The 17,733-nt window shown below is 40.7% G+C and overlaps 1 protein-coding gene across 4 annotated transcripts in view; it reads left to right on the top strand.

Moving 5' to 3' along the window:
- Positions 1-17,733, top strand: part of dmd (dystrophin) — a 565,648-nt gene that overhangs the window by 40,924 nt on the left and 506,991 nt on the right. The window contains exon 1 of one of the 4 annotated variants that reach the window (XM_062054061.1): positions 15,039-15,195. The exons of the other annotated variants lie outside the window; for them this stretch is intronic. The gene's annotated coding sequence lies outside the window, so the exon portion shown is untranslated. Of the gene's footprint in view, positions 1-15,038; positions 15,196-17,733 lie in introns of those variants that run through there. 4 annotated transcript variants of the gene reach the window in all.

The raw sequence follows: 17,733 nt of genomic DNA, 5'->3' as shown, positions 1-17,733 counted from the left end.
GGACAATATCGGAATATCGGATATCGACAAAAAAGCCATTATCGGACATCCCTAATCTCAACCAATCGTGACTCATCAGAGTAAACAACCAACCAATCATGGATGTTACTTTACGTGCAAGCACGTCTTGGAAGGAGGAAGGGGAGGGGTTTAGTAGGGAGTGGGAGGGAGTGGGAGGGAGTGGGAGGGAGTGAGAAGCAGGGGAGAACAAGGAACACAACAAATAAATGGTGTTTGGTTATTTTAACGTGAAATAAATGATATCAATATTACGATATTTTCTTAATTCATATCTTGTTTAAAAATATATCAATATATCTTACAAACTTGATATATCGCCCAGCCCTAACAAATACCAATAGAAATAGCACTATCGATAATGAATAATAACTATAAATATCTCTTAACAATACAATTGTTTCAAATGCAACAATACATATATGTAATGATAACTTGAGTTACAAAAGAAAGCAGATAAATGGAGGGAAAGAAAGAGAAGCAAACTGTATTAACCTTGTAGATTTTTATAGTAACAATAGGTTAAGCTTTGTCAGTGTGCCATGTTTTCCCAATTTCCCCTAAGGCAGTCCATCTCAAACAGTGTGGCGAGCCCCCCGGGGTGATGCGGTGTGATGCCAGGAGGGGCGCGTGTGATCTCGGGAACATGCTTTTTTTGGCATGCCTGAATATGATGAAGTGTACAGTATGTAGCACTTGGCTTCACTGTAACCACGATGGGAGACGAGGAAAGACCGGTGTGTTGTTTCCTTTAGAGTTAATAAGCTTACAATGTTATGCATAGGTATAGTTATAACAATTGTATAGACAAATTATACTATTTATATTCACAGTGTGGGGGGGAGGGGGCACAATATTTTCTTCTTCTTTGTGACAGAAAATGTTTGAGAAGCACTGCCCAAGGGGAACAACGTTAATATATGGGTTGGTTGGTAGAGCGGCCGTGCCTGCAACTTTAGGGTACCCGGTTTGATACCCGGCTTCCGTCCTCCTACTCACGTCCGTTGTGTCCTTAAACAAGACACTTCACCCTTGCTCCTGGTGACTCGTGGTTAGCGCCTTCCATGGCATCTACCGCCATCAGTGTGTGAATGTGTGTGTGAATGTTGTTGTAGTGCCAAAGCGATCTGAGTACCTTGAAGGTAGAAAAGCGCTATATAAGTATAACCCATTTACCATTTGTATATGAACGGTATGTGTATGTTTGTACCGTGAATGTGTGTGTGTATCGTACTCTATTTATGTATGTATGTGGGGTAGAGATGCGCGGTTTGCGGACACAACCGCGGAGTCCGCGGATAATCCGCGGGTCGGGCGGATGCATGACGAAAAAAATAGATTTTAAATAGATTCGGGCGGGTGGCGGTTGAACCAATTCGGAAATATATATACATAGTTAAATGTTGTTACCCACATACGAAAAACAAGCAGCACTCTTTGAAACAGGCAATTATTCATCAGGCACTGCTGCAGCTGTCACGCCAAATTTCTTCCCCCCTACAAAAACCTCTCCCCCCCCCCATTTATTTCCGGGGCTGCGCCCAATAAAGTCATAAAGTTGCCGGGGGTCCTTAACCGGCACGCGACTGTCCTGTTTCGCGCCTGTACAAAAAAAAACAATAATCGATTTCTTCAGATTCAAGCAGCTGTCAAAGACGAAGTATCCTTCAAGCGACGGGCAGTCAAAGCCGAAGTGCTATCAATCGCTGTCAATGACGTAAGAGGAAACATGACCACGGAAGTAAATGGGGGAGGGGGGGGGGTTGTAGGTGGAAGAAATTTGGCGTGACACAGCACACCACAACACAACACAACAGGAGAAGAAGAAAAAAATAAAAAGATGTCAACGCCGGCAGCAAACGTGGTACGCGACAAACTAAAAAAGGGAATAGTAAAGACCAGGGGAAAAAAATAACAATAATAGTCAACACTTTCTTAATGGAAATGACAATAATATTATAATAATCATAAATAATATTATCACGCATTAATATCTCTTAGCCTCTAATGCGTGGCCAAGAGATATTAATGCGTGGCACGCATTGAATGTCTCTGCTGCATTGGATCAGTCTCCTTTCTTTAACAGGCAAAAGCTTTCTAACCTCACTAATGCCTTGCATCGTCTATATTAGATATATAACAACGGGTGGGTGGCGGGTGGCGGGTGGTTGTGGTTTTGATAAAATGTTAGTTCGGGTGGATGACGACTTTTGTGATGCGTTTGCGGATGAAATAATTGCCTATCCGCGCATCTCTAATGTGGGGGCGTATGTGTGTATTAACAAATGAATATACCTGTGTGTATATCCATCCATCCATCTATTTTCTACCACTTGTCTCTTTCGGGGTTGCGGGGGGTGCTGGAGCCTGGACAAGTCGCCACCTCATCGCAGGGCCAACACAGACAGACAACATTCACACTCACATTCACACACTAGGGCCAATTTAGTATTGCCAATCAGCCTATCCCCAGGTGCATGTCTTTGGCGGTGGGAGGAAGCTGGAGTACCCGGAGGGAACCCATGCAGTCACAGGAAGAACATGCAAACTCCACACAGAAAGATCCCTAGCCCAGGATCAAACCCAGGTCCTTCGTATTGTGAGGCACATGCACTAGCCCCTGTGCACCGTGCTGGCCCTGTGTGTATATATGTACGAATAATTGTGTGTATGTGAGTATATATGTGAATTTGTATGTACGTTATGCATCTCTTCCGGTGTGTGCGGGAGCCAAAGTACGGCCCCAGTCACCCAGAGAGCCCAACCGAAAACAGCAGGTGTGGTGCCCAGGGAACAAAGGACCACCGGGCCCATGCAACCAGGCCTGCGAGTGACAGGAACTCCAGAGCTGGGCTCACCATGCCGCCCGGCAGGGCCAGCAGCAGGCCATAGACGGATACGCTCAGCAGAGGACAAGGCACGCGAGAGACCATACCCCGCCCTGAGGGGCCCAGAGGCTCCCCGCAGCCGGACAGGAAGACCGCCCTGCACCACCAGCAACCGAGCCTCCCCGCCAGGAGAGCACCGCGGGGCCCGCACCCCACCTGCAGGTACCCCAACGATGGAGATGGAACATCCAGCAACTGTCCTGGCGGATCCTCCTCCTGAGGGAAGAAAAAAAAAAGAGAGATCACAGACACGCTGACACACAAGGTCACTATCCCAGCAACTGGTTCCCTTGCAGCACTGCAGAGTACTGTGAGTGTGACGGACCAGAGATTGACAACTACCGACCAATGTATGTGTCTGTGTTGTGTGAACAATAAATATAAAAACACTCTGGTCAAGTGTAATACTCAATCGTCCAGTTGTAGAGTCAAGAGACAGAACTAACTGAAACACTTTTAAGCAAGGTGTCTATTAAAGGCCTACTGAAACCCACTACTACCGACCACGCAGTCTGATAGTTTATATATCAATGATGAAATCTTAACATTGCAACACATGCCAATACGGCCGGGTTAACTTATAAAGTGTAATTTTAAATTTCCCGGGGAACTTCCGGTTCAAAACGCCTTTGAGGATGACGTATGCGCGTGACTTAGCCAGTAGAACACAGGTATGGCTTCCCCATTGAAGCCAATACGAAATAGCTGTTTTCATCATTATTCCACAGTATTCTGGACATCTGTGTTGGTGAATCTGTTGCAATTTGTTCATTGCATTATGGAGAAAGAAGCTGAGCAAGCAAAGAAGAAAGTCGGTGCGAAGCGGAGTATTTTGCGAGGGAAGTCAGCAACACAACACAGTCGGTGTTTCATTGTTTACATTTCCGAAAGATGCAGTCAAGATCGAAGAACTCGGACAACAGAGACTCTTACCAGGAGGACTTTGACTTCGTTAACAGACGCAGACGCGATACCGTGAGTACGCTTCCAAACATTTGATCGCTTGCTATAACTAGCTCGAGCTAGTAGCTAGGAGCTAGGAGCTAGGAGCTAGCATAACAAACACCTATGTGTTTGTTATGCGGGATTGATTTGTGGCATGTTAAATATAAGCCTGGTTGTGTTGTGGCTAATAGAGTATATATGTTTTGTGTTTATTTACTGTTGTAGTCATTCCCAGCTGAATATCAGGTCCCACCCGCGCGCTTCCAAACATTTGATTGCTTGCCCGTACGTGCGTGTCATGTACGTAACTTTGGTTAAATATATAAGCTTTATGAACTTTGGGTTAGGTGAACGGTTCTTTGGGCTGAGTGAGTGTGTGTGTTGTGCAGGTGTTTGAATTGTATTGGCGGGTTATATATACGGGATCCCGTCCATATTACCAGCTTGAGCTATAACTAGCTCGAGCTAATAGCTAGTAGCTAGGAGCTAGCATAACAAACACCTAGGTGTTTTTATGTGGGATTAATTTGTGGCATATTAAATATAAGCCTGTTGTGTTGTGGCTAATAGAGTATATATATGTCTTGTGTTTATTTACTGTTGTAGTCATTCGCAGCTGAATATCAGGTCACCCCCGGCTCTCACAGCATCTTCCCTATCTGAATCGCTTCCACTCCCCACTAGTCCTTCACTTGCACTTTACTCATCCACAAATCTTTCATCCTCGCTCAAATTAATGGGGAAATCGTCGCTTTCTCGGTCCGAATCTCTCTCACTTCATGCGGCAATCATTGTAAACAATAGGGAACTTTGCGTATATGTTCAATTGACTACGTCACGCTACTTCCGGTAGGGGCAAGCCTTTTTTTATCAGATACCAAAAGTTGCGATCTTTATCGTCGTTGTTCTGTACTAAATCCTTTCAGCAAAAATATGGCAATATCGCGAAATGATCAAGTATGACACATAGAATAGATCTGCTATCCCCGTTTGAATACATTTTTTTTTATTTCAGTACGCTTTTAATGCCACGTCAAAAACGCGCCACGATGGAGTGACGCCAGATTGCGACTATGGACCTGTCTGCGGATTTTATCTTGTATCAAAGCAACTTTATGGATTATTGGAATCCTTCAATTGTTCACTCATTTGAGACCTGGGGATTAATGGATCGCTATAAGGACGGTTGATGAAGCGTGGTAGAGGCGGTCATGAGTTAAGTAGCGTTCACTTAAAACTGTACAACTCTTATTAGCGTGTGTGACTTTGAGGGACTTTTGAAGATGAATTGTGGTGTTCCAAACTTTTCTGTGGTGTTGCTTCCTATTTGTTATTATTACAAGCTGATTTGTTATGTGTATGCAGTGGCAGCTGAACCAAATGTGATAGCGTGTCACAATTACGACGCTCAATTGGGTAAAGAAATACAGATAGCAGTACCGTCAGTCCAGAATCTTCACGGTCCAGGAGGACCGACCCAATTAGGAACCGGTACTAAGAAATACTGGTACTCTGTATGCGTCTCTAGTCATGACATCTGCAAGAGACACGGAGGACACGGATGAAAGAACTGGCGTTTCCCAGCTGCAAGCCATCTGATGAGACAATCAGCCTCAGGTGCGTCCCAATGACACACCTCCAGCTGGCCTGTGAACATCAAAAGAGAAACGGTGGGAGAAAGGAGGATGATAGAACACAAAATATATGGAATCGATTTATTTTCCCCTCCAAACTCTACACACAACACCTCATAATGACAACATGATTTTTAAAAAGTATTCTTTAAAAGAAAAAAACTAAGAATCTTGCATAAGTATTCACAGCCTTTGCTCAATACTTTGTTGATGCACCTTTGGCAGTAATTATAGGTCCCAACGCAAAGTAGTATAAAATGTAATACAGCTCATTAATCATGAATTAGTTATATTTTAGAATATGCCAAGGGCCAATAAAAACAACCTGCTAGCAGGTCGCACTTTGGAAAGTAAGCTTGGTCAGAGTTTTATTGTCCATGCTGACTCAGAGATCGTCTTAAACCTTGATTAGTTTTAAGTGATTTTAGTACTGTGATTTTACCAAAAACTAGATTGAAATGTTTTATACAGAGGGGCTTTCACAAAAGTAATTTAACTGCTTCTAAAATGTTGCTCAAATATGTCCAACTGGTCTGTAACTGGTTAAATGTGTCCAGAATCTATATATTTAGTTAAGCTTTGCACTGTATCTAGTTAAACATGTATTTATAAAATACGCAGTGAGTGTATAAAGACATTAGCATTGGAACTAGCAGCGAACATTGCATTCACTGTACATGTGTATGTAGTACAATCTAAAGGAAGAAGCAGATTGTGTTTACTTTCTGCCAGCTGGTCTGTTCATGTTACTATCTGTCATCCGGCTAATGAATGCACACACACACACACACACACACACACACACACACACACACACACACACACACACACACACACACACACACACACACACACACACACACACACACACACACACACACACAAGTAAACGCATGGAGGAAACCAATCCCAGCTTCACGATGCGATGCTGTTGCCAGTGAGTGGGCACAAGACCTTGGTATTTTAAATGCTGGTTGACAAATGGAGGAGCTTTAATGACCCTTGTGATTGTGGTAAATAACGACATATGTTATCTTGTGCCTGACTGAGTGTTACGCAGCTGTTTGAAATGATAGAAGAGGCAATTGCTTGTTGGTCATGAAAGTGAGGAAGTTGGCACATACGGTCCACCTTGGTGTATATCCATATTGTACTGTACTCTTGTTTGCTGAGGGATTAGGCTTGAGCAATATACAAACCCCGTTTCTATATGAGTTGGGAAATTGTTTTAGATGTAAATATGAATGGAATACAATGATTTGCAAATCCTTTTCAACCCATATTCAATTGAATGCACTACAAAGACAAGATATTTGATGTTCAAACTCATAAACTTTATTTTTTTTTTGCAAATAATAATTAACTTAGAATTTCATGGCTGCAACACGTGCCAAAGTAGTTGGGAAAGGGCATGTTCACCACTGTGTTACATGGCCTTTCCTTTTAACAACACTCAGTAAACGTTTGGGAACTGAGGAGACACATTTTTTAAGCTTCTCAGGTGGAATTCTTTCCCATTCTTGCTTGATGTACAGCTTAAGTTGTTCAACAGTCCGGGGGTCTCCCTTGTGCTATTTTAGGCTTCATAATGCGCCACAAATTTTCAATGGGAGACAGGTCTGGACTACAGGCAGGCCAGTCTAGTACCCGCACTCTTTTACTATGAAGCCACGTTGATGTAACACGTGGCTTGGCATTGTCTTGCTGAAATAAGCAGGGGCGTCCATGGTAACGTTGCTTGGATGGCAACATATGTTGCTCCAAAACCTGTATGTATCTTTCAGCATTAATGGCGCTTTCACAGATGTGTAAGTTACCCATGTCTTGGGCACTAATACACCCCCATACCATCACAGATGCTGGCTTTTCAACTTTGCGCCTATGACAATCTGGATGGTTCTTTTCCTCTTTGGTCCGGAGGACACGACGTCCACAGTTTCCAAAAACAATTTGAAATGTGGACTCGTCAGACCACAGAACCCTTTTCCAATTTGTATCAGTCAATCTTAGATGAGCTCAGGCCCAGCGAAGCCGACGGCATTTCTGGGTGTTGTTGATAAACGGTTTTCGCCTTGCATAGGAGAGTTTTACCTTGCACTTACAGATGTAGCGACCAACTGTAGTTACTGACAGTGGGTTTCAGAAGTGTTCCTGAGCCCATGTGGTGATATCCTTTACACACTGTTGTCGCTTGTTGATGCAGTACAGCCTGAGGGATCGAAGGTCACGGGCTTAGCTGCTTACGTGCAGTGATTTCTCCAGATTCTCTGAACCCTTTGATGATATTATGGACCGTAGATGGTGAAATCCCTAAATTCCTTGCAATAGCTGGTTGAGAAAGGTTTTTCTTAAACTGTTCAACAATTTGCTCACGCATTTGTTGACAAAGTGGTGACCCTCGCCCCATCCTTGTTTGTGAATGACTGAGCATTTCATGGAATCTACTTTTATATCCAATCATGGCACCCACCTGTTCTCAATTTGCCTGTTCACCTGTGGGATGTTCCAAATAAGTGTTTGATGAGCATTCCTCAACTTTATCAGTATTTATTTCCATTTTTCCCAACTTCTTTGTCACGTGTTGCTGGCATCAAATTCTAAAGTTAATGATTATTTGCAAAAAGAGAAATGTTTATCAGTTTGAACATCAAATATGTTGTCTTTGTAGCATATTCAACTAAATATGTGTTTAAAATGATCTGCAAATCATTGTATTCCGTTTATATTTACATCTAACACAATTTCCCAACTCATATGGAAACGGGGTTTGTAATTCAAGACAGAAGTTTTAAGTTTGCACTTTATTAATCTCAACATTGGAAATTATTATTTATATGCATGCAATGTACAATGCTACATTTTTGTTAACAGAAGTAATTTGTTCAAGACTAAAGCATTGCCTCCCAGAAAAGCTTTTAATTAAATTTTTTGAAAATTATTGCATAAAACGTACAAATTATATCTGGCCTAAAAAGAACATCATGCAAATCAGAATTTTGCTAAGAGTGATGCAGTGTATGCTGTGTCATTTCAAACTAATTGTTTTTGAACAAATAAAATAAAAAATTGTTTTTAGGTAATTATATGTATCATTTGTATTTATTGGTTTCTTTAAATTGTAGGGAAAAAAATTGCAAAAAATAGTTCATCCATTTTTTTGTGTAAAAATCTGACATTTTATTTTTGGTCCATATCACCCAGACCTACAAGGGAATATTATAGCAGTTTGAACCTGAAAGACTGAACACTCACAGTCCTTTAATGCTGGAAAAAAAAACTTTCCTCAAGGCTAAAATCACAGCAAGGGGAAGCCACCTTAAACTAAGTACAGGAGATGAGTCCCAATAGCAATCCTGTGGAGTCATTTGACCCTAAAAGCTACTTGCCTGTAAAATCATGTAGGCACTATTCAGTTTGTTTGTTGTTTGGTAAGGGTTAGGGTTAAGAATGAAGGGGTTAGGGTTAGATTTAGGGTTTAGGGTCAGGGATTAAGGTGTTGCGCTGAGTAAGGGATTAGATTAGGGGACGGTTTGGCTCAGAAGATATCGTGGGCTGTACAGTAACCGTAGGACACTGCATCCGTCCATCACCCCTAAGGGATTCGCGTCAAGGGCGTTGGATGGGCGGTGGGGTATGTGTGTGTGGCGTATACTTTTGTGGATGCATGTGTGTTTGTAAGCCTGCCGCGTGTCTCTGTTCCGCGGCCTTGGTGTTGTGCAGCCGATAGTCAGTCCAAAGTCAACAACAGCAGGTGTCTTCGCCGCACTGTCCTTCGGGAGAGTCTCAAAGCCAGGGAAACAATCCAAATTAGAATGTTTTGTATGCGAGTGAAAATAAAATTTGCTTTTCACTCTAAATTGTCATCCCGCGTGGCAGTTTTTAGGCCAAAAATGCTTCCATTCTCCCTTTTCCTTCTACACATTGTGTCTGCTTGTAAGTACTCTGTGATTGTGCGCTGCCGAACATGCTCCTCTGCTTGTAAAACCAGCAACGTGACGACTTTTCAAATAGAGTACAGTACCGTTTTTGATTCATTAGTACCGTGATACTATATCAGTACCGGTATACCATACAACCCTACCAGAAACATTAGCACACAAAACGTGAAAACTTTGAATAAGTGACGCATTCTCGATTCCGCCCAAGCCGAAAGTGAATCCTCACCAGCAGCAGCGACACCAATGTTAGCGATGTACTGCAGGTAACTAACTAACTAACTAACTAACTAACTAATGCTACCTCTCATGTTTGCAACTCATTGTAAAAGCTGCTGTTATTGCTGTAAACATGAAATGAATACTTATCGTGCAAATCGTGGCAAAACAGCGTTAGACTGGCAGGCTGCACACGCCTCCTCCTTGTCTGAGAATTGTGCTCCAAAGCGGAGACACTGTAATTAGTCAGAAAAATCTAATTTCCTTCTTGAAAAAACGGATATGCTTATTTTTCCGCAAAACAATGATTACTGTTTGAAGCTGATGGTTGCAGAATTGCACGATGCACACTTTTATTGGACTTGACTTGCTTACAGTATATTTGTTACTATCTGACATAGTGAAGTGTATTTCTGGTCTTGTCATCCTCGTCCGGACAGAAGGATGACACGGCAGTGCGGCAGAATCAAAAGAGATGTCGGAGACGCTTTACTGAACGAAAAGTTGCTTTATTACAAGCGGGCGTCATTATACAGGTCTGCAGTACCCGGAGGAACTCCGGTCAAAAATTGAAGGACTCCTCACCTGGAGAAGCCAAACCATCAGTTATATATTCCTTCTTTCTTGGTCTGGGTGTGTGTTATGTCAGGACAGCACATCCTAACCATAAAAGGAGATATTCGCGTGTAAGTGTCTGGAAAACAACTGCTTTAAGTCATAACTCAAATGTTGGCGTTGAGCTAGACAGGTAGTCTTCTCTCAAGGATATGGTTATCACTTTTGCATTCCGAAGTCCCAATTAGGGCCTCTTTCCTACGAGAAGTGATCCAATCCACCTGTGAATGTCAAACTAAGGGGCCTTATCTTATTATGTGCTCAAACTGAAATACCACTATTTAATTAAACTTGGTGGTTTGCTTTCTCCAAGGTGAATATGAACATTCATTATATGTAGAATATAATATGAGTTAATTAATTCACTTTAATAGTTTTAATTTTGAGTGGTTAGCTCTGATATTGTTCTGAAAATATTTCAATATTTCAAGTAAATATGTTGTTTATTTCTACAGTAAACTATTCATTTTATTATTGTATTAGATATTTGCAAAAACTTTTTTTTCTGCGAAACCCTCACCCTGACACCCCTTGAGGGTTTTCTGCCTCTTAAGACCTCACTGTTAAGTTTGTACAATAATGTTTCTTCTAAACTAAACAAAGTTACTGTGAATCCACTTGTTTGTTATATGTTTTATCCAAATGACAATCGATAAGAGATCAAAGAACCCAATCGGTAGGCAGAATCATAAGTGGAATCGGAACCGGAAAATCGGATCAATTCCCATCCCAAGCTTGGCGGTACATGCGCGTACCTCTGCGGACTATGTTCCGTGTGAGTTTCGCATAAGTATTTTTGGGTTTTTAGTTGTTGCAGATTTGATCAAAGCTCATTGTAATAATCTAGTGTACGGATAAGTAAATAATTCTAATCAAATTGTCAATAATAATTCAAATCAGGTGGTCGTGGTGACATTTCTGTGCCTCATGGGGGTCATGACTGAAAATAATAGAAAGGCGCTAGTCTAGAGCAGAGGTCCCAAAACTTTTTGACTCGGGGGCCGCATTGGGTTAAAAAAATTTGGCAAGTGGCTGGGCTATATATTTATGTATGTATATAATCTGTTTCATTGCAGATTAGACAAATTGCCTTTTCCTTACACTGAAAAAAAAAAGAGTCATGTCCACTGATGTCTACAAACTCAACACTCTGAGTCTATTTTACGTTTCCCCAAGGATTTCGCAATTTTTTTTCCTGGTGCACTAATTGACTGAAAGCGTGATGACGTCACGTTATCTTTGGGGAAAATGCATTATGTGCCAGAGCGGCTAGGAGACCCCGAGAGTAACAAGCGGTAGACAATGGATTGCTGGATGGGCTAGAAAGGACAGATTAAAGAAATTATAATTTAAAAAAATATCGTATATTACCAAATAGTAGCCCGGGCGTTTATTTCACAAAATGGGGTCAGACCCCGGGCGGCTATTAGGACATGGGCGGTTATTTGCACAAGGCTTTTATTTATTTTTGCACCAGCCTGCACCAGGCCATTATTTGGTTACAATGGTTACTGTCCAGTATTTTTTTTTCATACAAAAAACTTTAAATGTAAAAGCTATTGTAAACATACAAACAAAAAACAAGAGATCATCAAGGCCTCAACATGGCAGTAGTGCAACAATTGTCAAATAGAATACCAATACTAAAAATAAATAAACTTTTTAAATAAAGCAGCCTACCGGGAAAAATAAAATTATGGTACCAAGTACTAAAGTATAAAAGCCACCATCAAAACAGAACAATAATACTGTCACTTAAATAAAATAAAGGCTACAGTACTCTAAGTTTTAAATAAAGCAGCATTCGTCATGTATCCACTGACACAAATTAGCATCAAGCTCGTCGCTCACTTTCTTCCTACCTCCACCAGATAAGCGAGCCCGTTTTCCATCGATGGCAGACTGAGATAGCAGTTCTCCCTTTTTTTGTTTCCATTCTCGTACACGTTTTTGGTCAACGTTAAACTGCCTGGCCGCTGCCAAACCAGAATTCTGCTCCGCATACTTCACAACCGCTAGCTTGAACTTTAAGTCAAACTTTCTGTTCTTCTTCCCCCTTAAAGTATTCCCGTCCATCAGTTGTGGTGTACCGGTATCCTGTTCATTCAACTCACTGCTACTGTTGCCTGCCATGTTGAAACTTTTCCTCGTGGATTTGTTGTTGTCGTTGAGTGTGTGTTACGCTATATGCGGTAAACCTTTGCAATATGTTGATTACCCAGAATCCCCATGTAACATCTGCTGTTACCGTAATTACCAGAATTACTGCACCTTTGCTTTTCCTTTTATCTTATAAATTGGGTTTAATGAAATCAATATGATTTTAATCTAAATTATGCAAATAACAGCCCATGGGCGGCTATTTGGACATGGGCGGTTATTAGGAAGAGGCGGTTAATTCACAAAATGGGGTCAGACCCCGGGCGGCTATTGGGACATGGGCGGTTATTTGCACAATGGCGTTTATTTGGTAATATACGGTATATAAATATATGTATATGCATATATATATATATATATATATATATATTAGGGCTGCAACTAACGATTCATTTGATAATCGATTAATCTGTCGATTATTACTTTGATTAATCGATTAATAATCGGATAAAAGAGACAAACTACATGTCTATCCTTTCCAGAATTTTATTGGGGGAAAAAACAGCATACTGGCACCATACTTATTTTGATTATTGTTTCTCAGCTGTTTGTACATGTTGCAGTTTATAAATAAAGGTTTATAAAAATAAAATAAAAAAATTGCCTCTGCGCATGCGCATAGCATAGATCCAACGAATCGATGACTAAATTAATCGCCAACTATTTAATAATCGATTTTAATCGATTTAATCAATTATTTGTTGCAGCCCTAATATATATATATATATATATATATATATATATATATATATATATATATATATATATATATATATATATATATATATATATATATATATATATATATATACTTTTTTTTACTCAGGACTACCCGCAGGCTGGATTTTGGACACTGGTGGGCAGAGTCTGGCCCGTGGGCCGTAGTTTGGGGACCCCTGTGCTAGAATATACACTCAATGACAGCTAATGTAAGCTATCCAAATTGCTATTATTAGCCTACATCTACAGCTAATGTGCGTGCATGTGTTACGTACGTATGTAATTATGTCAAATATGATTTGCCAGAACGGCTAGAATACCTTGAGCGTAACAGCGGTAGAAAATGGATTGATGGATGGGCTAGAAAGGACAGATTAAAAAGATTATAATTTAAAAAATAATAATAATAATATATATTTATTTTTTTGTCAGGACTACCCGCGAGACTGATTTTGGACGCTGGCGGGCCTTATCTGGCCCGCGAGCCGTAGTTTGGGGACCACTGGTCTAGAGCATTTTTTGTGACGTTTCAAAATCATTGAAATCTCCAGATGTTACGATAAAAAGAAAACAAAAATACATAAATAAAATAATACAGATGAAATGGAATAGATTTAAATCAAATTAAAATGAATACATGAATAATTCCTCTGCTACTCGTATCCGATTTGGATTAAATGGTAAACGGGTTATACTTGTAGAGCACTTTTCTACCTTCAAGGTAGGGCTGCGAATCTTTAGGTGTCCCAAGATTCGATTCAATATCGATTCTTGGGGTCAAGATTCGATTATTAATCGATTTTTTCGATTTAACGTGATTCTCGATTCTAAAACGATATTTTTCCCATTCAAAACGATTCTCTATTCATTCAATACATAGGATTTCAGCAGGATCTACCCCAATCTGCTGACATGCAAGCATAGTAGATTTTTGTAAAAAGCTTTTATAATTGTAAATGTTTTATCAAGTGATTGCAAAAATGTAAATTTGTTTGAACTATTAAATGAACCAAAAATATGACTTATTTTATCTTTGTGAAAATATTGGACACAGTGTGTTGTCAAGCTTATGAGATGCGATGCAAGTGTAAGCCACTGTGACACTATTGTTCATTTTTATTTTTTTATTTTTATAAATGTCCAATGATAATGTCAATGAGGGATTTTAATCACCGCTATGTTGAAATTGTAACTAATATTGATACTGTTGTTGATAATATTCATTTTTGTTTCACTACTTTTGGATTGTTCTATGTTGTGTTTGTGTCTCCTCTCAATTGCTCTGTTTATTGTTGTTCTGAGTGTTGCTGGGTCGGGTTTGGTTTTGGAATTGGATTGCATTGTTATGGTATTGCTGTGTATTGTTTTGTTGGATTGATTAAATAAAAAATTAAATCGATTTTTGAAAAATGAGAATCGATACAACGTGAGAATGGCGATTTGAATTCGAATCGATTTTTTCCCCACACCCCTACTTCAAGGTACTCAAAGCGCTTCGACACTATTTCCACATTTACCCATTCACACACATTCACACACTGATGGCGACGGATCAGGAGCAAGGTTGAAGTGTCTTGCTCAAGTGTTTGCAACATCCATCCATTTTCTACAGCTTGTCCCTTTCGGGGTCGCTGGACATACTCCTCTCAAATCAATAGTAATTGGGGTCATATTATGTATTCAGGCTCTTATTTTGGAATGGGCTCCTTTACCGTAATTCCTGGTTTATACAAGCATTGCAAATCTGAGCGGGGACGGTGTTTAACTTGTATCTGCTGGCCTGGACGAGGACAAGATGGAGTTCTTGTCCAATCCAAAGAGAGAGAGGATCCAAATCCGCTGTAGGAGGAGTCATCGGCACCAGGACTTGAGCGCTACTACTTCAGCACTTGCTCCTCTCCAGACCTCCGCGGACATCCTCGGCCTCTCGTACGGTGTGTTCGTCCAAGGTGGTCACCGGATCCTCCGTGAGGCGCCATTCGAGGGGACCGTCTCGGTTCCGTTCGGATTTAAAACAGTCGAGATGTCCGAGACAAGCTGCTGGAGCTCCGCGTTGTTCAGGTTGGGGAAAGAGGAGCTGTGCGTGTGCGTGTACGTGTGCGTGTTTTCAGTCCAACAAGTGCGCAGATATCCTCCCAGGTTAAACTCCACGCTGCTTAGTTTATTTGCAACAGGCGTTCTTTTCACGAGAGTCCGTCCTTCCACAGGGAAGGAGGGAGTCCTTTATGAGCTGCGCGGACGCATTCCGCCATCTGTCTTGTTTACCAGGGTGGGCGGATCGAGTCAAATATCGATAATGTGGATGCCAAGGATAGTATCAGTATTGGAGAGATACAGCAGCCTGCGGAGATCCACATTTTATATTTGTATATGTTTTCTTCTCTCACAATTAACGGTTTTGTTGTACTGTTCCTATATTGTTAAAGTGTTGACATTTTTATATTTATGTATTTTATATATTTGAGTGCTGCCAAATGATTAATGTTTATATCAAAGGTGTATGTAAACAAAGGACAATCAAAGTAGCAGCAATAAAAACAACACCAAAGCTATTTAACTTGATGTGTATTATAGGTATAATAACAGTTTTGTTTTAAACGTCCATCCATCCATCCATCCATCCATTTTACAATATAATTACAACACTTTATGTACATATTTATATACAGATTTGAACAATAAGTTATTCACTGAAATATATTTATTAATTGTGGTTCTTACAAAAAATATATCTTATAAAATATAAAAGCTAAAATGTCTCTTAAATCTCTGCCCCTTTAATTAGTTCATACTAAATAATTTAACTTTAGCCTACTCTTCTTTGGCAGCTTAGTCACAGATGACCATGCTAATTTACGCTCTTGTGTCAGACACTTATTTCGATTTGATGTTTAATTTTTTATTTAATTTATTTTTTTTAAAATTTAAATTTTGTAATGGTACTTTAATTATTATTAATAGTTTATTTTTTTATTTTTTTTATTTAAATAGTTTTGTCATCCTATTTTAGTCAATTATTAGTAATATATTTTCAGTTTTAATGAGTGTTGTAATTATACAATGCACATATCTAATTATAATTTTCACATTTTAACTTGATGTTTTGTTGATACGGTACATTCATGTTTGTTGACAACGCCTAGCATGGCTGTACAAGCCAATTCTTGAGTGACAGTCCCGGTTGCACTTAGTGCAAACATGTGTAGAGACTTCATCCCGCTCCTGCTGTGCGATGGTATTTGCAGTATGTTTCCTCCTGTCTCTCTTCTCCTCTGCGAGCTGGCCTCTCCTCAAATCAGCCTCTGCGATACCCCGTCTAAGGGAATATTACACGCCTTTAGATCTCTCTTGCATGCGTCCTTGAACCGGAGGGAGGGACGACCAACATGTCTGGAACCAGCAGCCAGTTGTCCATACATAATGTCCTTGGGAAGCCGTCCGTCCTCCATCCGCCGAACATGTCCCAGCCATCGAAGACGGTGCTGGCTAAGAAGAGAGTTCATGCTATGGATATTAGCCCGCTGAAGAATGACACTGTGTGGAATATGGTCCTGCCAACTAATACCAAGGATACGTTTGATGCACCGCATGTGAAAAGCGTTAAGTCGACGCTCTTGTCTCATGTAAGTAGATAGATAGATAGATAGATAGTACTTTATTGATTCCTTCAGGAGAGTTCCCTCAGGAAAATTAAAATTCCAGCAGCAATGTACAGATTTGAGATCGAATTTAAAAAAGTAAATAATTGGGGTATAAATGAAAACAAAATAGAAAAATATTACAATAGAATAAAAACAAAAAGCATCAATGAGAATACAAATATAACAGTAAAATAAGAATATAACAAGAGAAACTAGGCATTAGTGACCATGTTATGAAAACGTATTACACTGTTATTGTTTTGCATCCCCCGTCATTCTAGTACCCCCCCTCCCTCCCAGAGAGGAGTTGTACAGTCTAATGGCGTGTGGGACAAAGGAGTTTTTTAGTCTATTAGTCCTGCACTTGGGATGAAGCAGTCTAGCACTGAACAGGCTCCTCTGGCTACTGATAACGGTATGCAGAGGGTGACTGGCATCATCCAGGATGCTCACTAGTTTTTCCACAGTCCTCTTCTCTGCCACCGTCACCAGTGAGTCCAGTTTTAGTCCGATCGTAGAACCGGCCCGCCTGATCAGTTTCTCCAGTCTGGAGCTGTCCTTCTTAGATATACTGCCCCCCCAGCACACTACGATGTAGTACAGAACACTGGCAACCACAGACTGGTAGTACATCCTCAATAGTTTTTTACAGACGTTGAAGGAGTGCAGCCTCCTCAGGAAGTACAGCCTGCTCTGTCCTTTCCTGTACAAGTGGTCCGTGTTAACAGTCCAGTCCAGCTTGTTGTCCACCCACACCCCGAGGTACTTGAATGAGTCCACGGTCTGTACCTCGACTCCCTCGATCACAATAGGTTGTGACCTTGGACTCGACCTCCCAAAGTCAATGACCAGCTCCTTGGTCTTTGAAGGGTTGAGCTGCAAGAGGTTCCTGTGGCACCAGACAACAAAGTCCCTCACCAGCCTCCGAAACTCCTCCTCTCTGCCGTCCCTGATGCAC

The sequence above is a fragment of the Entelurus aequoreus genome, linkage group LG07, assembly GCF_033978785.1.
Source record: "Entelurus aequoreus isolate RoL-2023_Sb linkage group LG07, RoL_Eaeq_v1.1, whole genome shotgun sequence".
Classification (NCBI taxonomy): Eukaryota; Metazoa; Chordata; class Actinopteri; order Syngnathiformes; family Syngnathidae; genus Entelurus; species Entelurus aequoreus.
Note: the sequence above shows the minus strand (reverse complement) of the source record. Positions and strands in the feature narration are given on the sequence as shown.